This window comes from Candoia aspera, chromosome 2 (assembly GCF_035149785.1).
Source record: "Candoia aspera isolate rCanAsp1 chromosome 2, rCanAsp1.hap2, whole genome shotgun sequence".
Taxonomy (NCBI): domain Eukaryota; kingdom Metazoa; phylum Chordata; class Lepidosauria; order Squamata; family Boidae; genus Candoia; species Candoia aspera.
This window is the reverse complement of record NC_086154.1, coordinates 148,613,054-148,634,395: the sequence shown is the minus strand read 5'-3', so window position 1 is coordinate 148,634,395 and position 21,342 is coordinate 148,613,054. Positions and strand designations below refer to the sequence as shown.

Sequence of the window (21,342 nt, the reverse complement as noted above, 5' to 3'; positions counted from 1 at the left end):
TTGGGCGTGGTGCATGCATGTTTTACCCTGTTTTTTTCCCTTTTCTTTTTTCATATTGATGTGTGGTATGTCTGGAACTTTTGGCTTGTATATTTCTCTAAGCACTGCTAATTTGCCTTCTATGAAATTGGCATTTAGGAGAGAAAATCTGGAAAACAGACATTTTGTTACAGTCTATATATCCCATGGTAGCCATGATGTGCATATATACCTCACCACACAAAAAACATACACTCAAAATTTCAAATGTGTTCACTGACCCCCAAAGGCCAGCATTGTTCTACCTCCTCTGCAGATTCCCTAGTTGTTTCTTTATACCTTGCAACATTTACTTTTACTAAGACACATAATGCTAGAATGCTAAAACCAGGAGTCTAGTAGCGGTTTTTGCAACTATTGTAACAAATGTCATTAAAAGACTTTTAGCTTATGCCTTTTAATAAAACTTGTTAATGAGAAAAGGTACTACCAGTCTCTTTCTGATTTTTGTCTATCATACACCTCCTACAAGTATTCGTATCCTAAGAGAGGCTTTCTACATTAAGGAGAAACAATCTCTCTTGGTGCTTATCGTTATTTTTGTGATTCTTTTAAAAAAAATAAAATTAAGCTTTCCATCCAATATTAAGGAGGGCTGAGAGTATGTTATCATCTCCCTGTTATTTCTGCACTAATTTGGAAGATTTTAGCATTTTTCCTACACATTGAATCTGCCATTATGAACTTTTACTTTCCTGCCGCTACTTTCTCTGGGGAATTGTCTGTTACCTTAACTCAGTCTCAAAAATTTCCATTCCGTTCACTTCTGCCCGCTAAGTGTCTAGGGGGCGCCATAATTTACTGCTTCAGACATGGAGGATCTTAACCAGATTTTCTCTGACTTTCACCAAGACATTAAATCAAATATTAAGCAGTTTTTTTTCTGATTCCTGCCAAGTTAATATGCAAGACATTCAGAGCATTGTGGAAAACATGTGGTCATCTGATTGGGGATGATGTGGATGAACCTAAAGAATCTAACAGCGATGGAAATGTCTCTCCCAAGAGTGAGATTCAGGCTTCTGTTGAAATCCTGGATGAAATTGACAATGCTGAATTGAACTTAAAGGGAGAAATTTTGCTGCAAGACATGAGTGAATTTGACTTTCTGATGGAATGTTATGGAAAAGAAGGGGTTATTGCGTATGGGAGGTTTTTTTGAAGAGAAGTCTGTGTTCGTGAGGAGAGCAGTTGGGCTGTTTGATTCCTTTAAGAAAATAGCTCTGTGCTTATTATGGGGATATGTAAATGTCTTGGTCTATTTTGAAGTGGGTTAAGGGATGAAAATTTTTTATCTGGATGGTCTTTTGGCTTTGGATGATTTTACTTATCGTTAATGATTGGATTATGATTAAGGTTTTTTAAAAAATATTAATTCATGTTTCTTGTATTATTTATTATAATGGCAGACAATTTACATGCTTTTTTGTTTTTGATCTTTATTATAGTAGACAGGACTGTATAGAATAGTAGTAGGAAGGGAATAATTAAGTAATTGTTATTTTGGGGAGGAGTTGATTAGGTGATTTTACTTTTTCTTTTCTTTTAATACAAGGGGAGAGAGCAATAACATTCAGTGATTTATATAATGTGCAAAGGGGTTGACTTGTCAAAATAATGTGATTTTGGTTTAATATAGAGTAAGGGATTGATTATGGGAAATTGCTGTATATCCTTGATACTTAAAGTCGGAAGTCACTTCTTATGGTGGATTTCGGCGCTGCCGCTGATTCCCAGGAAGGAGGGAGTGCATTCCAGGCAGATAAGAGGATTCTCAGTCCGGAGACTGTTGCTAGGAAAGTTAAGAGGTTCAAGGTAGCTCCGCCCTAGAGTCTCCCAGGTTATTTACCCTTAGGTCAGTTAGAGTAGCTTTAGTCTGGCAAGATTCTGCCTGTATGGTGAAAGCAATAAAGAACTGGAGTTTGGATTACACTGACTAGACGTTGTTCTTGGGCTGGCCCTGACACTTCTTTTTGTAATCTATCTAAATTTTTTCTGTTGTGTTTTCACACTTTTTTAGGGTTATTTTTTTTGTAGTTTTTTTGTTTGTTTGTTTTTCTGTATCTTTTATCTTTTTCTGAAATTTAATAAAATTCTTTTTAAAAAAAGATTTCGAATGTTTAACTCCCATTCCACAATTATAAAGAAACTGAAAAAGCAGTATGCCATTACAGATTTCTGGGGCCAGAATAATAAAAAACGGGGGGGGGGGGAATATGACCTCATGCTGAAGAGGCTGCCTCTCCCTGCTACATATAACCATTTTCTAGAATAAATCTCAGAAAAAAGAAAAAAAATTCATCTATATGTGGCAATACATAGCTCATACAGACTTCACTAAAGCAATTCAGCACCCAATAACTAAGGCTCAAAAGAACCTGGGAATCCTGCAGTGTAGGATAAATGAAGTGCTCCAGGATTTAGGAAAAGCTAAGGGAGAAAAGAGAGACTGCAGGATATCTTACTTCTTAATGGAATAAGAGTTATCCTGACTTCTTCAGTTGAAAACTAGGAGATGGAAGGAATGACTTCTTGCATTGATTGAAATTAACCCTTGAGGTATCTGAGTATCTTCAGATTGAAAAGGAAGCTCCAGCAATAATAAGTACTCTTCCATTCACTCCCAGTACACAATCTAAACACCACCAACTCTGGAGACCCATCTGCCTTATTAAATGGAGAAGTAAAGAAAAAGGCAAACCCCAATAATTTCTTCCAGTCCTGAAATAGCATGGTCGAGGAAGCTAGATCAACCTTGAGGTTGCTTGGGAAGCCAGTGAGATAAGCAGCTCAACTCTATTCAGCTTGCTACTTTCTTTTCATATGTTTTGACTGTTTTCTCATCTACTCTAATGAGTAGACCTAGAAATAATTTGCTTCCAAACAAGAGAAAATCTAGGAGCTGCCCTCTAATCCAGATCTATTTTCAACTAGATGGTAGAAAGAGTGTTTCTGTGTCTGGCACTTTGTATAGTTCTCTTTCCTCTCTGCAATACCCAATCCCTTCTCAACCACTTGCATATGTATGCACAATTTGGAAAAGAAGTAGAACTCCAGAGGAGTAGTGAGCAGAAGGAGGACTGCACTGAAAAGGCAAATGAAAATGGTATTTCCCACCCTACCCACTCCACAGCTGTGGACCTTGAGTAGGGAGTGCCTCCTAAATTTATTCTCCTTGGACCAAGCAGGGAATTCTGCTGTTAAAGAATCCACGTACAGAGTTTGTCTCTCAAATAGTCTTCAATGTCTTGCTGAGGTTTGGGTGTCAGTTTATCCAATAAATCCAGGCAGTTGCCAGGAGTCAACACTGACTTGAAGTCGTGCACGTACACACGTGCACACACAATTCCTCTAGTCCCGTTTCATTTACTCTATCCAGAAATCATGTCTCTTTTCTGCTCCCTACATACATTCCTTATCATTGAGTGTTCTTAGGTCAGCCTTATTTTATTTCTAGCTGTAGAAGTCACACTATGGAGGCCCAATTTGTTTGTAAACTGAAACAATTTAAGGAGAAGAACTCACCATGCCTCACTCACTTCTAATATACATGTAAAGGAAATAAACAATGTAAACAAAATTCAAATAATTGTAATATGCCAATAAATTTGTAAAATGTCAAGAAAATAAAACCCAATGTGTTTTGGATTCAAAATTCTAGACAATCAAGCCCCTGTAAATTTTCCAACCTCAAATGCACTGCATTCTAAGATGGATATTTCAGCCTTTAGCTAGCCTTACATTATGGTCTGCTGTTTCCAAGATTCAGCAATTTGGAGGAAGGTATGTTTCCATTGTCACTATCATATCTTCAGCTTGAAAGATCATGACTGCTGATTAAGATGTTATAATTCTGTTAATTAACCAAATTACTGTACATAGATTATACTTTAACTAAATTTCCTCATCTTCTTGGCAAAACAGCATATAAAACACAATAATTCCCAGTCTGGTTTTCTCAGTCATGCCATTTCAGTGTTGGACACAGCTAAGATGGAAGACCTTTGAAATGGGAAGAGCTACAATGGGGAGATCCACAGGGTGTACCATTTCCCTACATGGAGACACAAACCAACTGTATTATCAAGACCTGTTTATACTTAACTTCTACTACACTCCACCCTTTTTCCTTTTTAATCTTTGCTTCCCGCTACCCATAACTGTTTTTAAAGCCATGTCAGCCAACTTCTAGCTCATGAAAACAACAGCTGCCTTATACTTTAGACACTTGGATTGTATTTATTTTACCTTTGACCATTTAAGTTTCCCTTCATTTGAAGGCAGTAGTTTAGAAATCAATTCTATCAATGAGCAATCAGAAAGGCTCTTCACCAAAACAGTGAAGTAATTCTCAGAAACCCACCTTCCTGTCAGTATCATACCATATGATAAGAAATAGTTCTACATTCCCATCTTGCAGATTTTCTCAACAATACCACCTCTATTTCAGCAACTGGCCCCAGCTGAAGTAAAACAAACTTCTTCATCTTTGGGAAGGAATGTGCTCCATTGTAAGTCAAAGATCCACAAAAGAAGCAGATATAAAAGGCAGATCCAAATCCAAATTAATGCTCACCCCAAAATAGTATGCAGCTCTAAACAACAGGTTACATTTTTGTGTCATTCCATTTCTTGCAAGCACTATCACACAGTAAAATTACTTAGTGCAACTCTTTAGTAAGGAGACATGTTTCCTTTTCTCTAGCTCATACGGTTACTTGGCATTTATTAACCAAACCATTTCCTGTGTCACTCTGTGCACTTACCAGGTATTAAGTCTCATTTAACGGAATACAACTTGCATGTACAGGATTAAACTATGATAGGGTAATCCTAAACATGTTAGCATAGACATTTTGTCATATTCAATGGAATGTATTCCTTAGCAAGTGCACAAAGGACTGCAGCCTGCTACCACAGCATTAAAGCACCTTTTAGAACCATAAGCTAGTACCTGTTTGCAAGATAAAGTCACTTCTCACTGCTGAGAATTAGGTTCTTCCTAGCTGCTAAGCAAGTAGAAGTTGGGATGTCTTCATTTATGATTAAGAGACGGCTCAAGAGACTAGAATACTGTATAAGTTTATACTACATAAAATAAAAACACAGGATCTTTGAAGTAAGTCTTTGAAGATCTTTGAAATTGAGCATAAGGAAGTTCAATTTAAGTTTCTACATGTTTTATGCACTCTGATGTACAAAATCCATATTCTTCCAGGAGGTCTAGCAACAGCTTTCCTCTACTGTAAGTTGAAGAGAAACAGGCAAGGACATAGAAAATTGCATCTGAATACCACAGGAGGAACTAAGATTCCTAGTTGCACACCATTTGATTTTCTTTTATTGTGAAGTAATAGAGGGGAAATCTGGAAGTAAGCATCAGGTCAAAAGAACAAGAGCTTAGAAAAGCAAGTCACCCAAAGGGACAAAAGAAAACTGGGAGGAAAAAAAATAGGCCATGAATACAGCTGCATGGATGTGTTATAAATTCATCTGACATCATCATCCGAGCTTTTATAGCCCTCTAATATGAATAAATTACTATAGTTCATGTAATACATTTGAAAGTGCTGGTAATACTGCTTTCCAATGTTTTAATTTTGGTTAACTTAGACTCATTATGTGCATTTTAGTGACAAGGGTATAAAAGTGATGGTACTGTGAAAGGAAGCTACTTCATTAATCACTTTCCCTTTCTGGCAGAGATTACATATTTACTGGATAATTAACGTTCTTTAAATATATTTGCTATTCTTCAATACTCAGGTCAACTTACATTCACAAAATATAACATTAAAACAAACAAGAGCATAACATTAAAAATGGGCAGTGAGATAATATCAGATCAACAGATTTTTTATCAAGTCACAAGGCCTGATGCCCAAAAGTCAAAACATGCCTCTCTCCAGTTGCCACTCAATTCAGCTCTGATGGCAGAGAAACTCAAGGAAAGCCTCTGGTTGGCATCTCATTGGAAGGGCAGGAAATGGACTAGTAATCAGTAAATATGCTTAGGATTGATGATCCAGATCCCCATCCACTTGGCTGCAGTCAAAGGCCTTTCAGCTGTGACTTAATACAACTGAATTCTCTGAACTGTTTTCATTGCAATCGCATAAGGTTGAGCAAAAGTCTCAGGTTTCCTGGAAACATCTTTTCCAGCAGAAATAAATCTTTTGCCATTGTTTCCAATCCAGAATGGTCTAACTGCCAATGGTACTGAAAACTGCCCCGAAGTCCAGGGAACAAGAAGTGATGCACTCCTCCTCTTTCTTTCAACATAAATCATCTATCAGGATGACCAAGAGAGTCTTTATGCCAAAACCAGACCTGAAATGCATCAAGGTAAGATTACAAGGATGTCTGGAATTAAACGCACACTATAACTCATTGAAATTGTTTTTTCAAAAGTGGGTATAAGCAAATAGCCAATAACTGTAAGTGGTCTTTATGCTGGTCGATGACTACAATAAAGAAACATGACTATACCTGTTCTCAAGAAACCAGGAAGTTATTTTTTAATAGTGGCCCACAAAACACCTCATAAAAGACAATTGAGGCTATCCACTCTCATAGGGACATATTAACCATTCATCATAAGGCATACCAACTATGCAGCAATTTGTGAATGGGTGAGCCAATTCTGCCTTATACTCATCCTTGGGTGAGATACAAGCATCAGCCTGGCATTTCTCTATAGGTTCTGTATTCTTATCAAGATTCTCCAGTGTATAAGCAAGTTCCAAAGATACCTTGTATTATTATCTAAAACATTTATATCCTGTACTTCAGCTGGAAAAGTGCTCAGAATTCCTTATAAAAAATAAAATAGATTGTATGTCAGGCTTTTCTGGAAGTAACCTAATTGAAAATTACCAATCTAAGGAACAAGTCACATGGAGCACAGATTTTATTTAACAAATTTCAAGGCCACCTAACTCCGTTATGACTCTGGGTAGCTTATAAATGAAAAGATGACAATATATATTTTTAAAAAGCTGACAATTGATGGGAGGAAGAATACCAGCTATAAACCAACTACAACCAAAGGAGGCTCCACAATCACCCTATCCTCAAGGCCTGGAAAAACGACCAGGTTTTTAACAATTTCCTAAATGTCATAAGGGTGGGAATCACATAAAACTCTAGGGAGATATCTTTCCAGAGGGCAGGTGCTGCAACAAAGTAGGTGTGTTTCCTGGGTCCTGTAAGATGACACTGTTTAATCGACAGAACCTAGAGCACACCCTGCTTGACTGCACCAGATGGGCAGAGACAACTGGAGATAAGCAACCCCTCAGATTAATAAAAGTTACTAGGAAAAACATTTAAATACCACCACAAGAATTTGGGCAAGTATTTGACTTTCCGATAAGAAACATACATGTAGGCAAATCAAGGCAATTAGCCTATTGTTCTCTTTCTCCTGCTGTTTTGATGTAAGGAAGAGAAGGTCTGTCTCTTCTAAGGCAGGCCAGCCAGCACCTATAGGTTGCTTAGGAAATGGCTACTAACCTTCTAATCAATTGGAGAACCAACTCTCACACCATTGTTGCCTCAAAACCATCATATGAATTTCCAACTTTGTTCAAAAGCACCCTCTGCCAACAGTTTAAAACTTCCATTCCTGTCTTCACACCTAAACCTTCTCCCTTCCAGGATAGCATACCCTTCTGGCTAAACTCATCAGTTACCTGTAAATAGCAGTAAGAAAAAGTGGTGCTCAGAGACAGGTAAGCTTAAACAATGTTTACATCCCGGAGTAAAAAGCAGAGAAAGTGATTATATTCTGATCCAACAGTTACTTGCATCAGGGGTTCAAAAATAAATAATTTCAAGTTCTCATCATAATAAATATTTATTTACAAAAAGAAACTGGTTTGTTTCTGGTAACAGCAGTATATAAGCTAATATGTTCTCCTCTTTCATGACTGGGAGATTTTAAAGTAGTTCTTATCCTTCTAAACACCTCAGGCCCACCTTCGGAGGGAGATCTAAATTCCTGATTTTAGTCACCATTTTGTCGTATTGGAAAGATGAACAAGCTGACCGAAGGTAGGTCAGGCAAGAGCAGCCTGCAGGTCCTACAGCATGTGCAGACTTGTCATTCATGATTCCAAACTTCTTTGCTCATTCAGGCACAGTAAGCAACATTCAAGTTGCAATGGTGACAGCAAGTTTTTATTATCATTATCAAGGCTATAGGCATTAAAATATAAGTGCACTGCTGCAACATACACAATATCACATTTCACCAACCTTATATCCTAAACCATGATATAAAAAAATTATTTCAGTTGCTAAGGTCCATAGGAGTATCACAATGATATAAAGATATAGTTGTAGAGTGTGTGTTTGCAATTTTTAGACTTCCTTGGGGGAGGGGATCTTTAAAAAAACTAAAGCCTATTGGAGGCTAGAGCACCTATTTTAGTTGATCTCCCACTCAAAACTGTTCCACTATTGATTTGGTTTGCTACTGAATTTTAAGTGAATTTGGGGTGATTTAGAAGCTGCAAAAAAGGGGGCTGAGGGCCTCATGCAGCCTGTAAGTCAAAAGTTGACCACCACATCTTCCAACATGTGCCTCTTCAGAAATTTAACCATAAAAAAATGCAGATTGATACTGAGCAGCTACAGGTTAAGCAGGATATGTTAGTTGACTTTGCGGTTAAGTCAGATACCCCAAGTGCTCTTTAAATCTGTGCTCATGTATTTGGGAGGCATGACTTCTGTCACATAAAGCAAAGGTGTACTCCTCAGCCTCACCCACTCCTGAAAAGGAGACTATTTTAAAAGAACACAGGCAGAACTATAGCAAAAGAGAGAAAGAAGTTACTGTGACTGAGTGGGGCTGAACTCTCTTCTCAATAGTTCTGATAACTCCTATAAGTTATAAAATTCTATATAACTTCTATAATTACTTCTAAGGCCAGGAAAGGTTTGGGGGGAAAGCAACTGAAAATTCTGCTTCAGGATTCAGATTATATTTAAGAAACAGGTAAATTTTTTAGGTAGAAGTGTATTAAATTTTAATTTCTTTTGTCAGCGTGTGCCTAAATTCTAACATTGATTGTATATACTATTCCTTTATACATCAGGTTATACAGGAGGCTATTTCCTTTCTTTCAAATCCCTCAAGATATTTTTTTAAGAAACTCTGTGCTGTAAGAGCCTGTGGGAATGGTAATTGATTAGTATAAAACTGTGGTCTGTTGGATTTTTTTAGTTTAATCAATTTGCTAGCTACTATATACTTTAAATCAGGCAGTGTTGTACTCTAGATCCTGCAATATTGAATATTTACAATGTTAAGATTTTAAATACACAGAAAAGGCAGCAGAGTGTTGGAACTGTCCTTCACAAACTGGAGGCTGGGGAAAATATTACAGATTAAATTCCCTTGGAAGATGCTAGAGGGGTGGGGCCAGGATGTAAAGATTCAACAGGTTTCTGGGAGAGGACATTTGAGACCACCAGCTACTAATTTACAAGCTCAGCCCCACTCTTATACGTGTGGGGGAAGGGGTTTACTTTAATTTTGTATGCAAACCCACCCATTATAATTTAGTAATATGTGTGAGCAAAGACCCAATGGTTTGCTCACAAAAACATGTTTTTAAAACACTGATTTAGCATTATATGTGAATAGAGAAAACCACAATTATGTGTTATAATGACATAGAACCTGTGTCAATTTTCCTAAATAACATAGGGCAAACTAACATAAATGTGATAAAGTAATTTCATTAGTTAGTATTACAACACCAAAAAAGTTCAATTACAAAAACTGCATAATGCGGACTCCCCTTTGCAGGGATTCTTAGGACATGCCTACACCAGAATATACCCACAGGTGGGTTTCTAATGAAGCTACTCAAATTATATTAGAGGCTATCTGCACATCTGCTACATTACAATTCACAGAACTCGAAGGAATATCAGAATGTAGAAAACTCATTTGAGTTTTGACAATTACGTATGTACATAAATGCAGAATTAGAGAAAAACGATTCTGTCACAGATGATCCCTAATCATTCAGACAAAGTGGTTTCCATAAATTCTCATGCAACTAGAAAGCAGAACTTTAGCACCATCCAGAAACAGCATTCTTTTCTTTCATTCCCCTCTTCAATCCATCTGCTCCAAAATTTAGGTGAATAGATACTTCTCATACTTGAAGCATCCAGGTCAGATACATGGTGCTTCTGTAACCCAACATATTTTATTATGCACCTCAATATCACTTAGTAAAGGGTTCTGCTGGCTTCCAACACATTTTGCTGATATCAACAGGAATTCTGAGACAGATTAACCTAAAATCTGCTAGCCATAACATATTTAATGTGAACTTTGATCTAATTACTATCTCTCTTCGCCCCGCCCTGTCCCAATTAACATCCTAAACCAGCAGGTTATATATTACTCAGGAACAGGTTACAAATATTAGATTAATGCTTTTCAGCAGCCTTCCCCAACCTAGTCCCCTCCAGATATGTCGAGTTACAACTCCCTTGTTCTCAAGCCCCCATGCTTAAAGTCCAACATAGCTGAAAGTATCATGCTGGAAAAGGCTATTTTACTGCTTCCATTCCATGCTTGAAGTATAAAATCTAATTTTAAAAGTTCAGGCTGATTTGCCCAGTTTGGCAATGTCCTAGATGTGCTAGATTACAATTCCCATAATTCCCCAAAAACAAGGCCATTACTTATGCTGATTAGGAGTGATGTCACTTGTATTTCTGAGATGCAGTTGTGTTGGAGGGTATCTAACTGGCTCAAGTAGTTGTTGTTTAATGACTTTATCTCCTACTTTTCCATTTAAGCAAGTATGTGTATGTGACTTAAATAACTTGAGAAGCCAGTGCCCATCACAACTAATAAAAACTAAATTTCCATGCCAAAGAGAAGATGTCAATACACAAGTTATTGTGAGTTTTGGCGAACTATTACCCACCCAATATTGAACAAATCACAAAGCTAAGACTCACATTTTTGGTGAACTTCAAGGCATACTAAAATATTATTGTTGCCAAATATTGCCCAAAGGCAAAGTCTTCTCCATGAAATAACATTACATTTTAAAGTAATTTCACATTCTAAATTTAATCTGCTCAGAAGAAATTGGATCCCAAATAAATAGTTAATAGAGCTATACATAATCCACCCCTCTTAATCATGCCACATCAGAGTTCATTCAATGGAAGCTCTTATCACTGAACTTCAACAAAATTCTATTCTCTCACTTTTTTTACCACAACATATTGTCCTGTGGAGCGCAACAGCTCACCAAATTCAGTTTCTTCATTTACAAATGGGCATGGTTTCCAAATCTTTACTATTTAGTAATGCAGACTTCTCTATGCCCAAACATTTTGGTTTCTTTCAAATATCAATTTTACTTTCCAGATACAAGTTAGCTGGTATTAACAATTGACAAGCTGAGATATTCATTGAGAAACAATCTATTAACAGTTTTTAATCTCACCTACAAAGTACATCCAAAAGCAACTTCAAATATGAAAAGAAACTGATGGAACATTCTTCATAAGACATAAGGGTGATGGGACAGTTGGGAAGTCATACTGAATTCTCCCCCAATATCAGAAAACCACCGAAGATGAAAAACTAGACAAAGACATTATTGCTCATTATTTCAATGAGTAAGACCTAGATAACTCCATGGAGGACAGACAAAATACGAACTTTTATATTAAACACAACATCCAGCTACAAGGAGGTATTGTAGCTTCATATGATGCAGTCTCAAGAAAAACATATTCCAAGTTTTTTCTTCATTATATTTCAACATCTGTCTAAATGAAAAAGTCAAAGCCATGTATTCACCCTTGAAGGGACAAAGATAGTAGGATAAGGGTAGAGCACACACACTGGAAATCTCAGAAAACCAGTGTGTCTTGACAGATTTCTTCTCAGGTGCCTATAAAGAGACCTGCTTAGTCATTGCAACAATTTAATTTAGAATTTAAATTTCATTTTTGCAACATGACACATCAAATCCCCCCATAAATATCTGCTTGACAGGTACCAAGCCACAACTGCAAGATAGAAAGTATGCTTCCAGCACTTTAGCATCTTCACTGTAGTAGCTCATAGTTACAGAAGTAAATAGTAGCAACAGCCATAAAGATTTGACAGTAGAATGCTACAGAAAAGAGGCTAAGTTTATTCATAATGTGCCACACAATTCTTCATGAGCAGAGGCCAATCATATGAAGCATCCAGAGGTGTAAAGGTTTAACATTAGTAGCTTTGATTTGAAACAACACATTTCTTCAAATAAACTGATGTTTATTCAGTTATAGATTCCTTAAATTCTATATACATCATTAGAAAATTAAGAAGATCTTGCCATTTCAAAGTTTTCTACTTTCAGTACTGTAGTTACTTCTAGATTTATTCCTCTACCAAGGAATCCCTAAATAGAAACTAAAAACACTGCAAAAGACTTGGCTGTACATGCCAGCTATGCTAGGGACTAACTAGGCTTCAGAGTATTAGCAATGCCCCGTATGAGTGCAGCCTAAAAGACATTGAGTAACTAATGGATAAACGGACAAGCTGTCTTCTAGAGGTTTCTATGTTCTTTTAAGAGAACTATGGACAAACTCCCACAAAACCACATGGATTTTCAGCACAGACTGTGTTTGAAAAATATTAATCTACAATTGATTATTTAAACAACACTGTTCTAGTTAGATGAATCCATAACTCCCTTTTCACTAAAAGGTTGGAAGTACAGTAGAATTATCTGTTGTGAAAGGTAAGAACTTATTAGGCCCAACCTCTACCAAACATCAGGTTCTGGATGCAAATACTATTACATTATAAATTCTTCTATGATGCTTGAAGGAGCATAAAGAAATTCCTTTAACGTTCAAAATGTATGACCTATTCACGTCTCTTATAGTTTAAAAAAACTTGCCTGAATATTGAGGGAAAGGGGCAAAATCCCATTGTCTATCACCAAATTAATATTCGTAGCATTATCTATTAAAACTGTACCACACAAGGTTTACCTAAGAATTCTACCAAATTTAATGAGGCTTAGTTCCAAACAGATATATACTCCATAATTTTGACTCAATAGATTTTGCATGACATTCCTCCCTGATATTGCCACCACCTACTCCTCTTTTGTGAATGTTGAGTTCATGAAGTTTGTAGACTGAATATGTTTTAAAGGAATGATTGGTAGGGAATTCTAATTCTAAAACTTCTGGAAGGCATCAGATTGGGAAGGCTAGTGATGGCAGAGGTCATAATATCACATCCACCCATTTTAGCATTTTCATGTAAATTTAATCTTATTATATTCACATAGTTATTCTAAAATCCGATACAATCTAGCAGTGTAATGCAATTGATACAAGATTTCTGCTTATTACTTCATCTCAAACGAAGCAAAAGCATTTTGTTTTGCTATTTGGTATATGAATTTATATTAAGTATTTTCAGAGTCTCTTACATAAATATGAAAGCAGATTACTCAATAAATGGTAAATAAAATATACCAACATAAATATCTCAACAGTAAAGAACAAAGATTTTGCATGATGCTAGAAATTAATATAGAGTCCAGATGAGGATCTTGAAAAAGAATTCCAGAAAAAGTGCAATGGAAAGCAAGAAGCCACAGAGGTGTCAGAAGTACCACTTTGAACTCCACTCAGAAACAGTCCAGAAGCCCATAAAGCTCTTTAAACTTCAGTCAACTGTGAATCACCGCCAGTCTATAACAGTTGCATTTTGGATGAACTGAACCTGAGCAATCTTCAGAGGCAGATCATACACAATACTCTAACCAGAAGGTAGCAAGAGCATATATAAAAATCAGAAGACATCTACAAAGTCAAAACACATGAAGAGACTAACAGGAAACTCGAGTTGTTCCTAACTTTAGCTAACTTTCCATAATCCCCTAAGAAAAGTGTTTGAACAGCCTAGAGCAAAATGAACATGTTTTATAGTAGTTACTGGGCTCAAATTAGTAAATTAAAAGGTTAATGTAGAACAGTCAGTACTCAAAATTTCAATAGGCATGTGTTTTGGAACTAAACAATATTCAATGAACATTACCCAATAGTATTCTCAGATGCTTGCCCATCTTCCCATCTATTTGAAAAACAAATAGATTTGTTAAATTTGTTAAATCTTACAGACTAGAGCAAGTAATTACTATTACTCAGAACAGATGGATCACACCCTTCCTTTAAGGTACTCAAGGCTTAGCCTGTTTTATTCTACTCTTCAGAGTCTGACAGAATTTTGTCCAAACAAAATGTCTCGGCCTTGTATCAATCTCCTCATTGAAGGCCCAAAATTATACGTATGGCCATATTGGATCAGATTACTAAAGGTCAGAATTCTTCAATTCAAAGTATGTCTTTAGGCAATCATTACTACTTCCCTTTGAACAAAATGGAAGAAAATTAGTTCAAATAAGGAAAGGAGCCATACTGATTGTAAAGCAATAAAACATAAACTTCCCCAAACAGAAAAACAATTATCTCTGAAATCAATCTTAAGTTGTTTGAATATAACTGTACAGGTTACCATAACAGCAATGTTAATTCAGAGTGGTTAGATGTTCTTACATGCTTCAACTGATTTTCAAATATGTTCTGTAAATTGTGTTCTCTTTAATATAACATTATACCTCTTAAATATTCCAACGAACGGTCATCCTAAAATCATATAGAAACAATGGAAAATGGTGAGCTTATTACAAGGGTATCAAAGAGAACTCTGAGCTAATCTTCTCATTCTGAACATTTGTTTGTGAGTTTGCAAGTCACTCAGAAAACCAAATGTGTTAAGCTGGTCAACAAGTATATCAGGTTTTAGCAACTCTACTGTTATGACACATCAAATTAAAAGTCGGAGAGTCAGAGAGTAGGACTGGCTCTGACAGTGATATTTACAGGCCAAGCAACCATTTATATAGTTTATAAGAATGCAGGATTAAAGTAGCTATCCATTATACATACAAAACTCAAATTAGCTTCCTAACTGAGGTTACAGAAAGGCCAATATTTATATTCATAGCAGAAATGCTGCTTCCGGCATTGGGTATATTTCTATTATAAAATATTATTTTATAATAGGAAGTGGGAAAGCAGCATTAAGCTTTAAAATTCTTAGAAAATGCCATCATATGTTTGGTAGACACAGGGAAGTTAGCATGCTATTTTGGGAATACAGGATAAATTATCTCACCAGGAAACATATTCCTAGCTTGAAATATCATTCCAAATATATTGCAGGAAAAGTATGGGGCAAAATATTCAAGGCTTGTAAACATTTATTTGACTGTCTATACAGATTACACATATTTCAGATAAGCAAGAAGGGAAGGGTTTTTTTTTTTTAGATTATACAAACTAAAAACTACATGAGTAAAATTGAGCCAGAAGGTGTTACTGTTTTGCAGCGGTGAAATGTTTATTCATCTGAATAAATTTATATTATTCAGAATACAAAACTGAATGTCACACATCACAAGGAGCAAGTTTGTTTTAATGCTCATACATTATCAAATAAACCAACTCTAAATGCTCTTCAATAGCATTATACCAAGCTGAACATATCCCACGGTGAAATTGACAAACAGCAGCAAGTTAAATGATACAATTATGTAGCCCTAAGTGAGCTGACAGCTACAGCTCAGAAATCTGGGTTAATATTTTTTTTCTTTCAAAGCAGGAGCAGGGTTTTTATTATGAACTCCTATTCAGGCACTCCAAATGCAGAATACCTCATGGCTGATCATAGATAATATCTAGCCCTGCTTTTATATACAAGAATCAAATGCTGAAAAAGTAACATACACATTATGTTAGGGGAATTATGACTTTTACTATTGTTCTCTCTTCAGTTTGATAAACTGGGGCTTTACAATTTTTTCCTGAAAATGATACCCCATCCAATAGCCTTAATTTGTTCTAATTTTAGCCCCTTGAATAAGTTATGAAATAATAAAAATGCTCTGTACGTTCTATACAACTCCTTTAATGAAAATATTCTTTATAAGCTACTGCCTAAGATTGAATTATGAACTTAGAAGTCTGATTTGTATTGCACTTTTGTCATGAACTCAAAAATTTATTGTTATTATTTTGAGGTACTGCCTCTCCCCAAACACATCTACCTGTCCCATTGGTCTGGCAGGAAGAGCATGTTGTGGGTCCCGTCCACAAAGGAATGTCATCTGACAGGCCTCAGGAAGAGAGTCTTTTCTGCCATGGCACCTGCCCTTTAGAACATCATTCCCCCTGAGGTCAGATGGGCCCTGATCTTGCTGGCCTTCTGGAAGGGCCAAAAAACATGGCTTTGCCATCTGGCCAGCAACATGGGTATGGAGCCTGCAAAGGAGCTGTATCGCTAGGGAAATGAAGTGAGCTCCCCTGCAGATTATGGCTTTTTTATGGTTTTAATGGTTCATATTGTTTTTAAGTTTTAAAATTATTTGTTGTTATGTTTTTGGTTATTTTGTTGTACTGTTTGTGTATGCTGCTCAGAGTCATGTATGTGAGATGGGCAGCTATATAAATTTACCAAATAAATAAAGTGGCTTTACAATTAAAGCTTTAGGGCCAAGTTCTGCCCAGAGTTCCTCTTTTGGGGGAGATGGGCAGCGACAAAATTTGAAAAATAAATAAATAAATAAAAATAAAATAAAATAAAATAAAATAAATTCCATCCTTGCTTACCTATTAACATTCATTTAAAAACTGCATAAAAATCATTTTGAATACTGAAGCATACATTATGCTATGCCTACTGCTGAAAAGTAATGAAATATATTTTACAATATATAATTTGAGGAAGGCATGTAGTATCAAAAGAAAGTACCCCTTCTCATGAAGTCCAATATGTCTATTTTATGGAAGACTGCTGAAGAACTATAGCACATAACACTAAAATCAGAAACTAGTGAGAAGTATAACAAATGTGCAAACAAAAAGTGACTTATGACTTTCATATGGTGCTATACATTGGCATATGACTTCACAATATACAATTGAGCTTGAACTGATCCAACGAAGTAGTTATATTCTTAAACTATTATCACCTTGATTCTCAGATGTCTTAAGTATAATGAGGTCACCCATAATGAATTAACATATACAACTCTTGAAAATGTTAGCAAAAAGATGGGGCATGGAAAACAAACTGTCATTATCACTTGGTTGTAATGTTCTGCATATGTATACCAATTTAGTAGAGAGAATGAGATCAGTTAAATACATAAAAAGAGCAAGTCAAGCCAATGGCAAAGCCTAAAAAATTCAACTACTGTTTTCAAGAAGCTTATTAAAAAAAATCAAATGCACTAATAGCCCAATATTGCCAAACAGGAACAGCAGGAAAAATTCTGTATCACCTACTCAATATTTAAAATATTGAGATGAAACAGAGATACAGGATTTTAAATTCAAGACACAATACTAATTTCTTGATGGCATTAGTCAGGTTTCTTCCGGCATAGCCAAGATAGAAGTGTCGTAAGAATTCTATGTAGTAGCCAGTATCCAACAGAATTTAGAAATATAAACATTACTGATGTACAATGATAGCCCTGATTATTATTATTTCTTTAAATTTATTGGCCACCCAACTCCAGTGGACTCTGGATGGCATACAAAACTAGGGAAAACATAAAAACAACTAAAAACATTGAATCAAATAGACAGCCCAGACTAAAATAATCTAACAGAACAAAAACAACAAAACAGGGTCCATTGAACAAATAATAAACATCAACCCCAGGCCTGGAACCAAAGTCAGGTTTTCAAAGCTTTTTGGAACCCCAGGAGAAAGGACATCATCCTTATCTCTGGGGGGGATGCTGTTCTAAAGGATAGGGGCTGCAACAGAGAAGGCATGCTCCCTAGGTCCCACAAGATGGCAATGTTTAATGGAGGGGACCTGGAATGCACCCACTCTGCTGGAACATACTGGGCAGGCAGAAATAGTTGGAAACAAACAGTCTCTCAGATATCCAGGCCCTATGCCATACCAAGCTTGCTGATGTAGCAAATAAAACTATCATTTGCAGCAGATGCTGTTCTACTCTCTTAGCAATTTCAGATGCCACAGCTAATGGTCAGGAGTTATGAAAATTCCTCCCCCATCATCTGTTACATACAAACACTTTGCTATAGGAAATCATTCCCCCAATACATAGTAGAAACAAACAGTGTTAACCGTATATAATCCAGTAAGGGTCAAAAGCACTTCTTAAACAAAAGTCATTGCCTGAAAATCAATTAATAACTTTGAGATATTATTTCATGGAATCACTGCTGTTTTGAAGGAAAAAAAAAAAGCACTGCCAATCAGAAACTTCTGTACTAACCTGGAATCACAGCCAATCCATACTTGGCCTGGTCTGATATTCAAGTCACTTGTCTGGCACCTTTGCCTTACCCTAGCCAGCCCAAGGTAATACTTCCTGATTTCTCAGTCGCTCTAATCCACTTATATCAGATTATTCAAGGCCTGCAATAAAAATATAGAGAGATTAGTCCTGGCTTCATGCATGTTGTACTTAAAGAACTGATAGGTATTTTCTAAAAAGATTTTCAATTTAACTACCGTATTCTAAATGATTTAAGTCTTTCTTAACCTATCCTCTTAGCTATTAAATTCCTTTTAGATGTCAGTTCTAATATTTTACAATATAATCAATATATTTATTAGATTTATATCCCACCATTTTGTACAGAAGCTAAAGGCAGTACTCCTTCCTTTTATTTTTCCCCACAAGAGTCCTATGAGGTAGACTGGGCTGAGAGAGTGACTGGCCCAAAGTCACCCAGTGAGCCTCCATGGCTGAGGGTAGACTAAAACCTGGGTCTTTCCACTTCTACTCCAACACCTTAACCACTACACCACACTGGCTCTCAAGTCATGTTCAGTTCACTAATCTATCATGCCAATCACCTCATGTGTAATTATTTTGCTTACACCATCAAATACAGAATAACCAGCCCACATTCTTCTAGCCAACACAAACAGGGCAGACTAAGAAATGCTACAAACTCAGCATATTGTTTCATCATTTCTTGTATCCAACAAGATTGTATACAATAAAGACTTAATGAACCTGTAAAAACAAGTTTCTAGAACTAATATTCACTTCTACAATACTAGGGTATATCACTTTTTTAAAAGTTACGATTATCAGCTCTTGCCCATACTATGGTATTTCTCCAAGGTCTGATTTCTTTTTAGATCAAATTTCATCTTACATACCCCAGGGAAAATGAGTTATTAAATTTAAACAGCCGTGTATACAAAAATATCCAGCTTAAAAAATTGCCACTAAATCAATCATGCATTTTCCCATCTTGCTTTTCACTTTACTATACTAGAACCACAGCATAAAAGTTGTTCAACTTTAGTTTTCACCAACTGAAGAGTGAGAAATGCCTACATGTGTAACCCTATTTGGGACACAACAGTATCTATGACACCTACAGCAAAAGACACTTAGAGAAATTTAAGATGATGGGCTACACAAGAAATTTTTTGTTAAGTTTGTTATTAGAATAAGCAAACTATACCACAATTGATATGAAGGGAAGATCAGATTTACAGACACTACTCTGGAACCAATTTGGAGAGATATTTACAACAAAGATAGGGAGGTATTTCACAGCAGGCATACAAAAGCAGACCTGTACACGGGGGTCCTTTTATTATATACATACCCCAATACACAAAAAAAGATAATCCTATACCCTCTGAGGAGAAACTAATACAGAAAAGAATCAAGAACGCTGCCTTTCCATCTAAGGAATATGAAACTAGGCTCTAAGAAAACTAAATTGACTGCAGTTAAAAATTTTGTCCATACCAATGTAAGAATAGCTCTCAATGACCTCGGGGGAGGAGGGAGTTATGAATCAGAGGACTCAGTCTCCTCCCAAAAGAAGCAGCAACTTCCCCGGCCCCACTGCAATATATTGACGTGAAATAGCATAATTGTGTTTGTTCATCCAAGATGTTTACCTACGGTTACCTCAACTATAGCTTTTATACGATTAACCCATTTGCCTGGGTTCAGGCGGAACCCTGAACGAAGTACGCGGGCTGGTTTCACAAAATTACACAAGGCTAACGCGTTGGCTAACTAGTTTGTGGTTCAGTATGTCGCGTTTACCTAAAAGGAGAGGAAAAAACCCGAAGTCTATCAGAGGAGACGGCTAGCGCGAGACCATTCTCCGGGACTCACGTGCCTCCTTTTGCGGGTGATGTGGGGAGAGTGAGATAGGGGAAGTACTACCTCCGAGGAACAGAGGTGAAGTACCTCGTAAATTGCTAATCAATTCCCATCCGAAGGAGGAGCTAAGGCAAACTACCACTTCCCGACTTCAATCACCACCACCACCCTTCATCTCCGGGGGAAAGCCAGGGCCCATTGTCCCGCCTCAGCAAACATCCCTTTCCTCACCCCATTTTCCTCTCCCCTTCGGCCACAGCTTCAGCTGGTCCCCTCCTTCGTGGATCCCATGCGCCCCTCCACCCCCGCTGCACAGATACCTGCTCCGGGGAAGAAATGGAGGGGGTGTCAATGCAGTACCCCGTTGCCTCCCGCCGCCGCCATCTTAACAGCAGTCCCTGAGCCTCAGCCCCAGCCAAATCACGCGAGAACTCACCACCGGGTAGGGAGCGAAGAAGAGACGCGATAATTGACGGAAGAGAAGATGGGACGAGAACTGGAGGAGAGGGGAGGGAGGCAAGTCATAGGGAAACGGAAATCTCGCGAGATGTTGTCTCAGGCAACCACTTCCCACGAGAAGAGCAAAGCCGAAGAGAATGGCCCGGGAGCCTGCAGTGGCGTTCACCTTCGGGGGGCTCTTTTCCTCAGGCAGAATATTGGAAGGGCCATTGTACGCATGCGCCGGAGTTCCACGACCTGAATAAACAATCTAGTTAATAATCCTTCCTCGTGATGAGTGCCGCGAGAATCAGCGGGAAAATGCGAGAGTTTCGGTCACGGTGTTTCCGGGTGTCTTTTTTTCTCCTGCTTGTTGCAAAACTCAACGAGTTTTTGAAAATTACATCACGCAAGAAACTGTCCGCAGCCCATCCTGGCTAAATCCCGGAAGTTTCATCAGCCTTCCACTGAAGGGCGAGCCGAAAGGAAGCTTAGCACTTAGACGAAACTCCCGACTTCGTAGAGCCAGCTGCAAAATGCCGAGGCTTGCGTATCAGAGCCGATCGTTGAGGCTAAGTCTCGCGAGAGCTAATGACGGCTTGCGGAAGTGCTT

The 21,342-nt window shown here is 37.2% G+C and overlaps 1 protein-coding gene across 1 annotated transcript in view; it reads right to left on the bottom strand.

The window, feature by feature from the left end:
• The window catches only part of HUWE1 (HECT, UBA and WWE domain containing E3 ubiquitin protein ligase 1), a 100,492-nt gene extending 79,781 nt beyond the window's left edge, over positions 1-20,711 (bottom strand). Inside the window, exons 1-2 of the mRNA XM_063294176.1 lie at positions 20,612-20,711; positions 18,423-18,565 (exon numbers count right to left, since the gene is read on the bottom strand). The gene's annotated coding sequence lies outside the window, so the exon portion shown is untranslated. The remainder of the gene's footprint in view (positions 1-18,422; positions 18,566-20,611) is intronic.
• Positions 20,712-21,342: the final 631 nt, after the last annotated feature.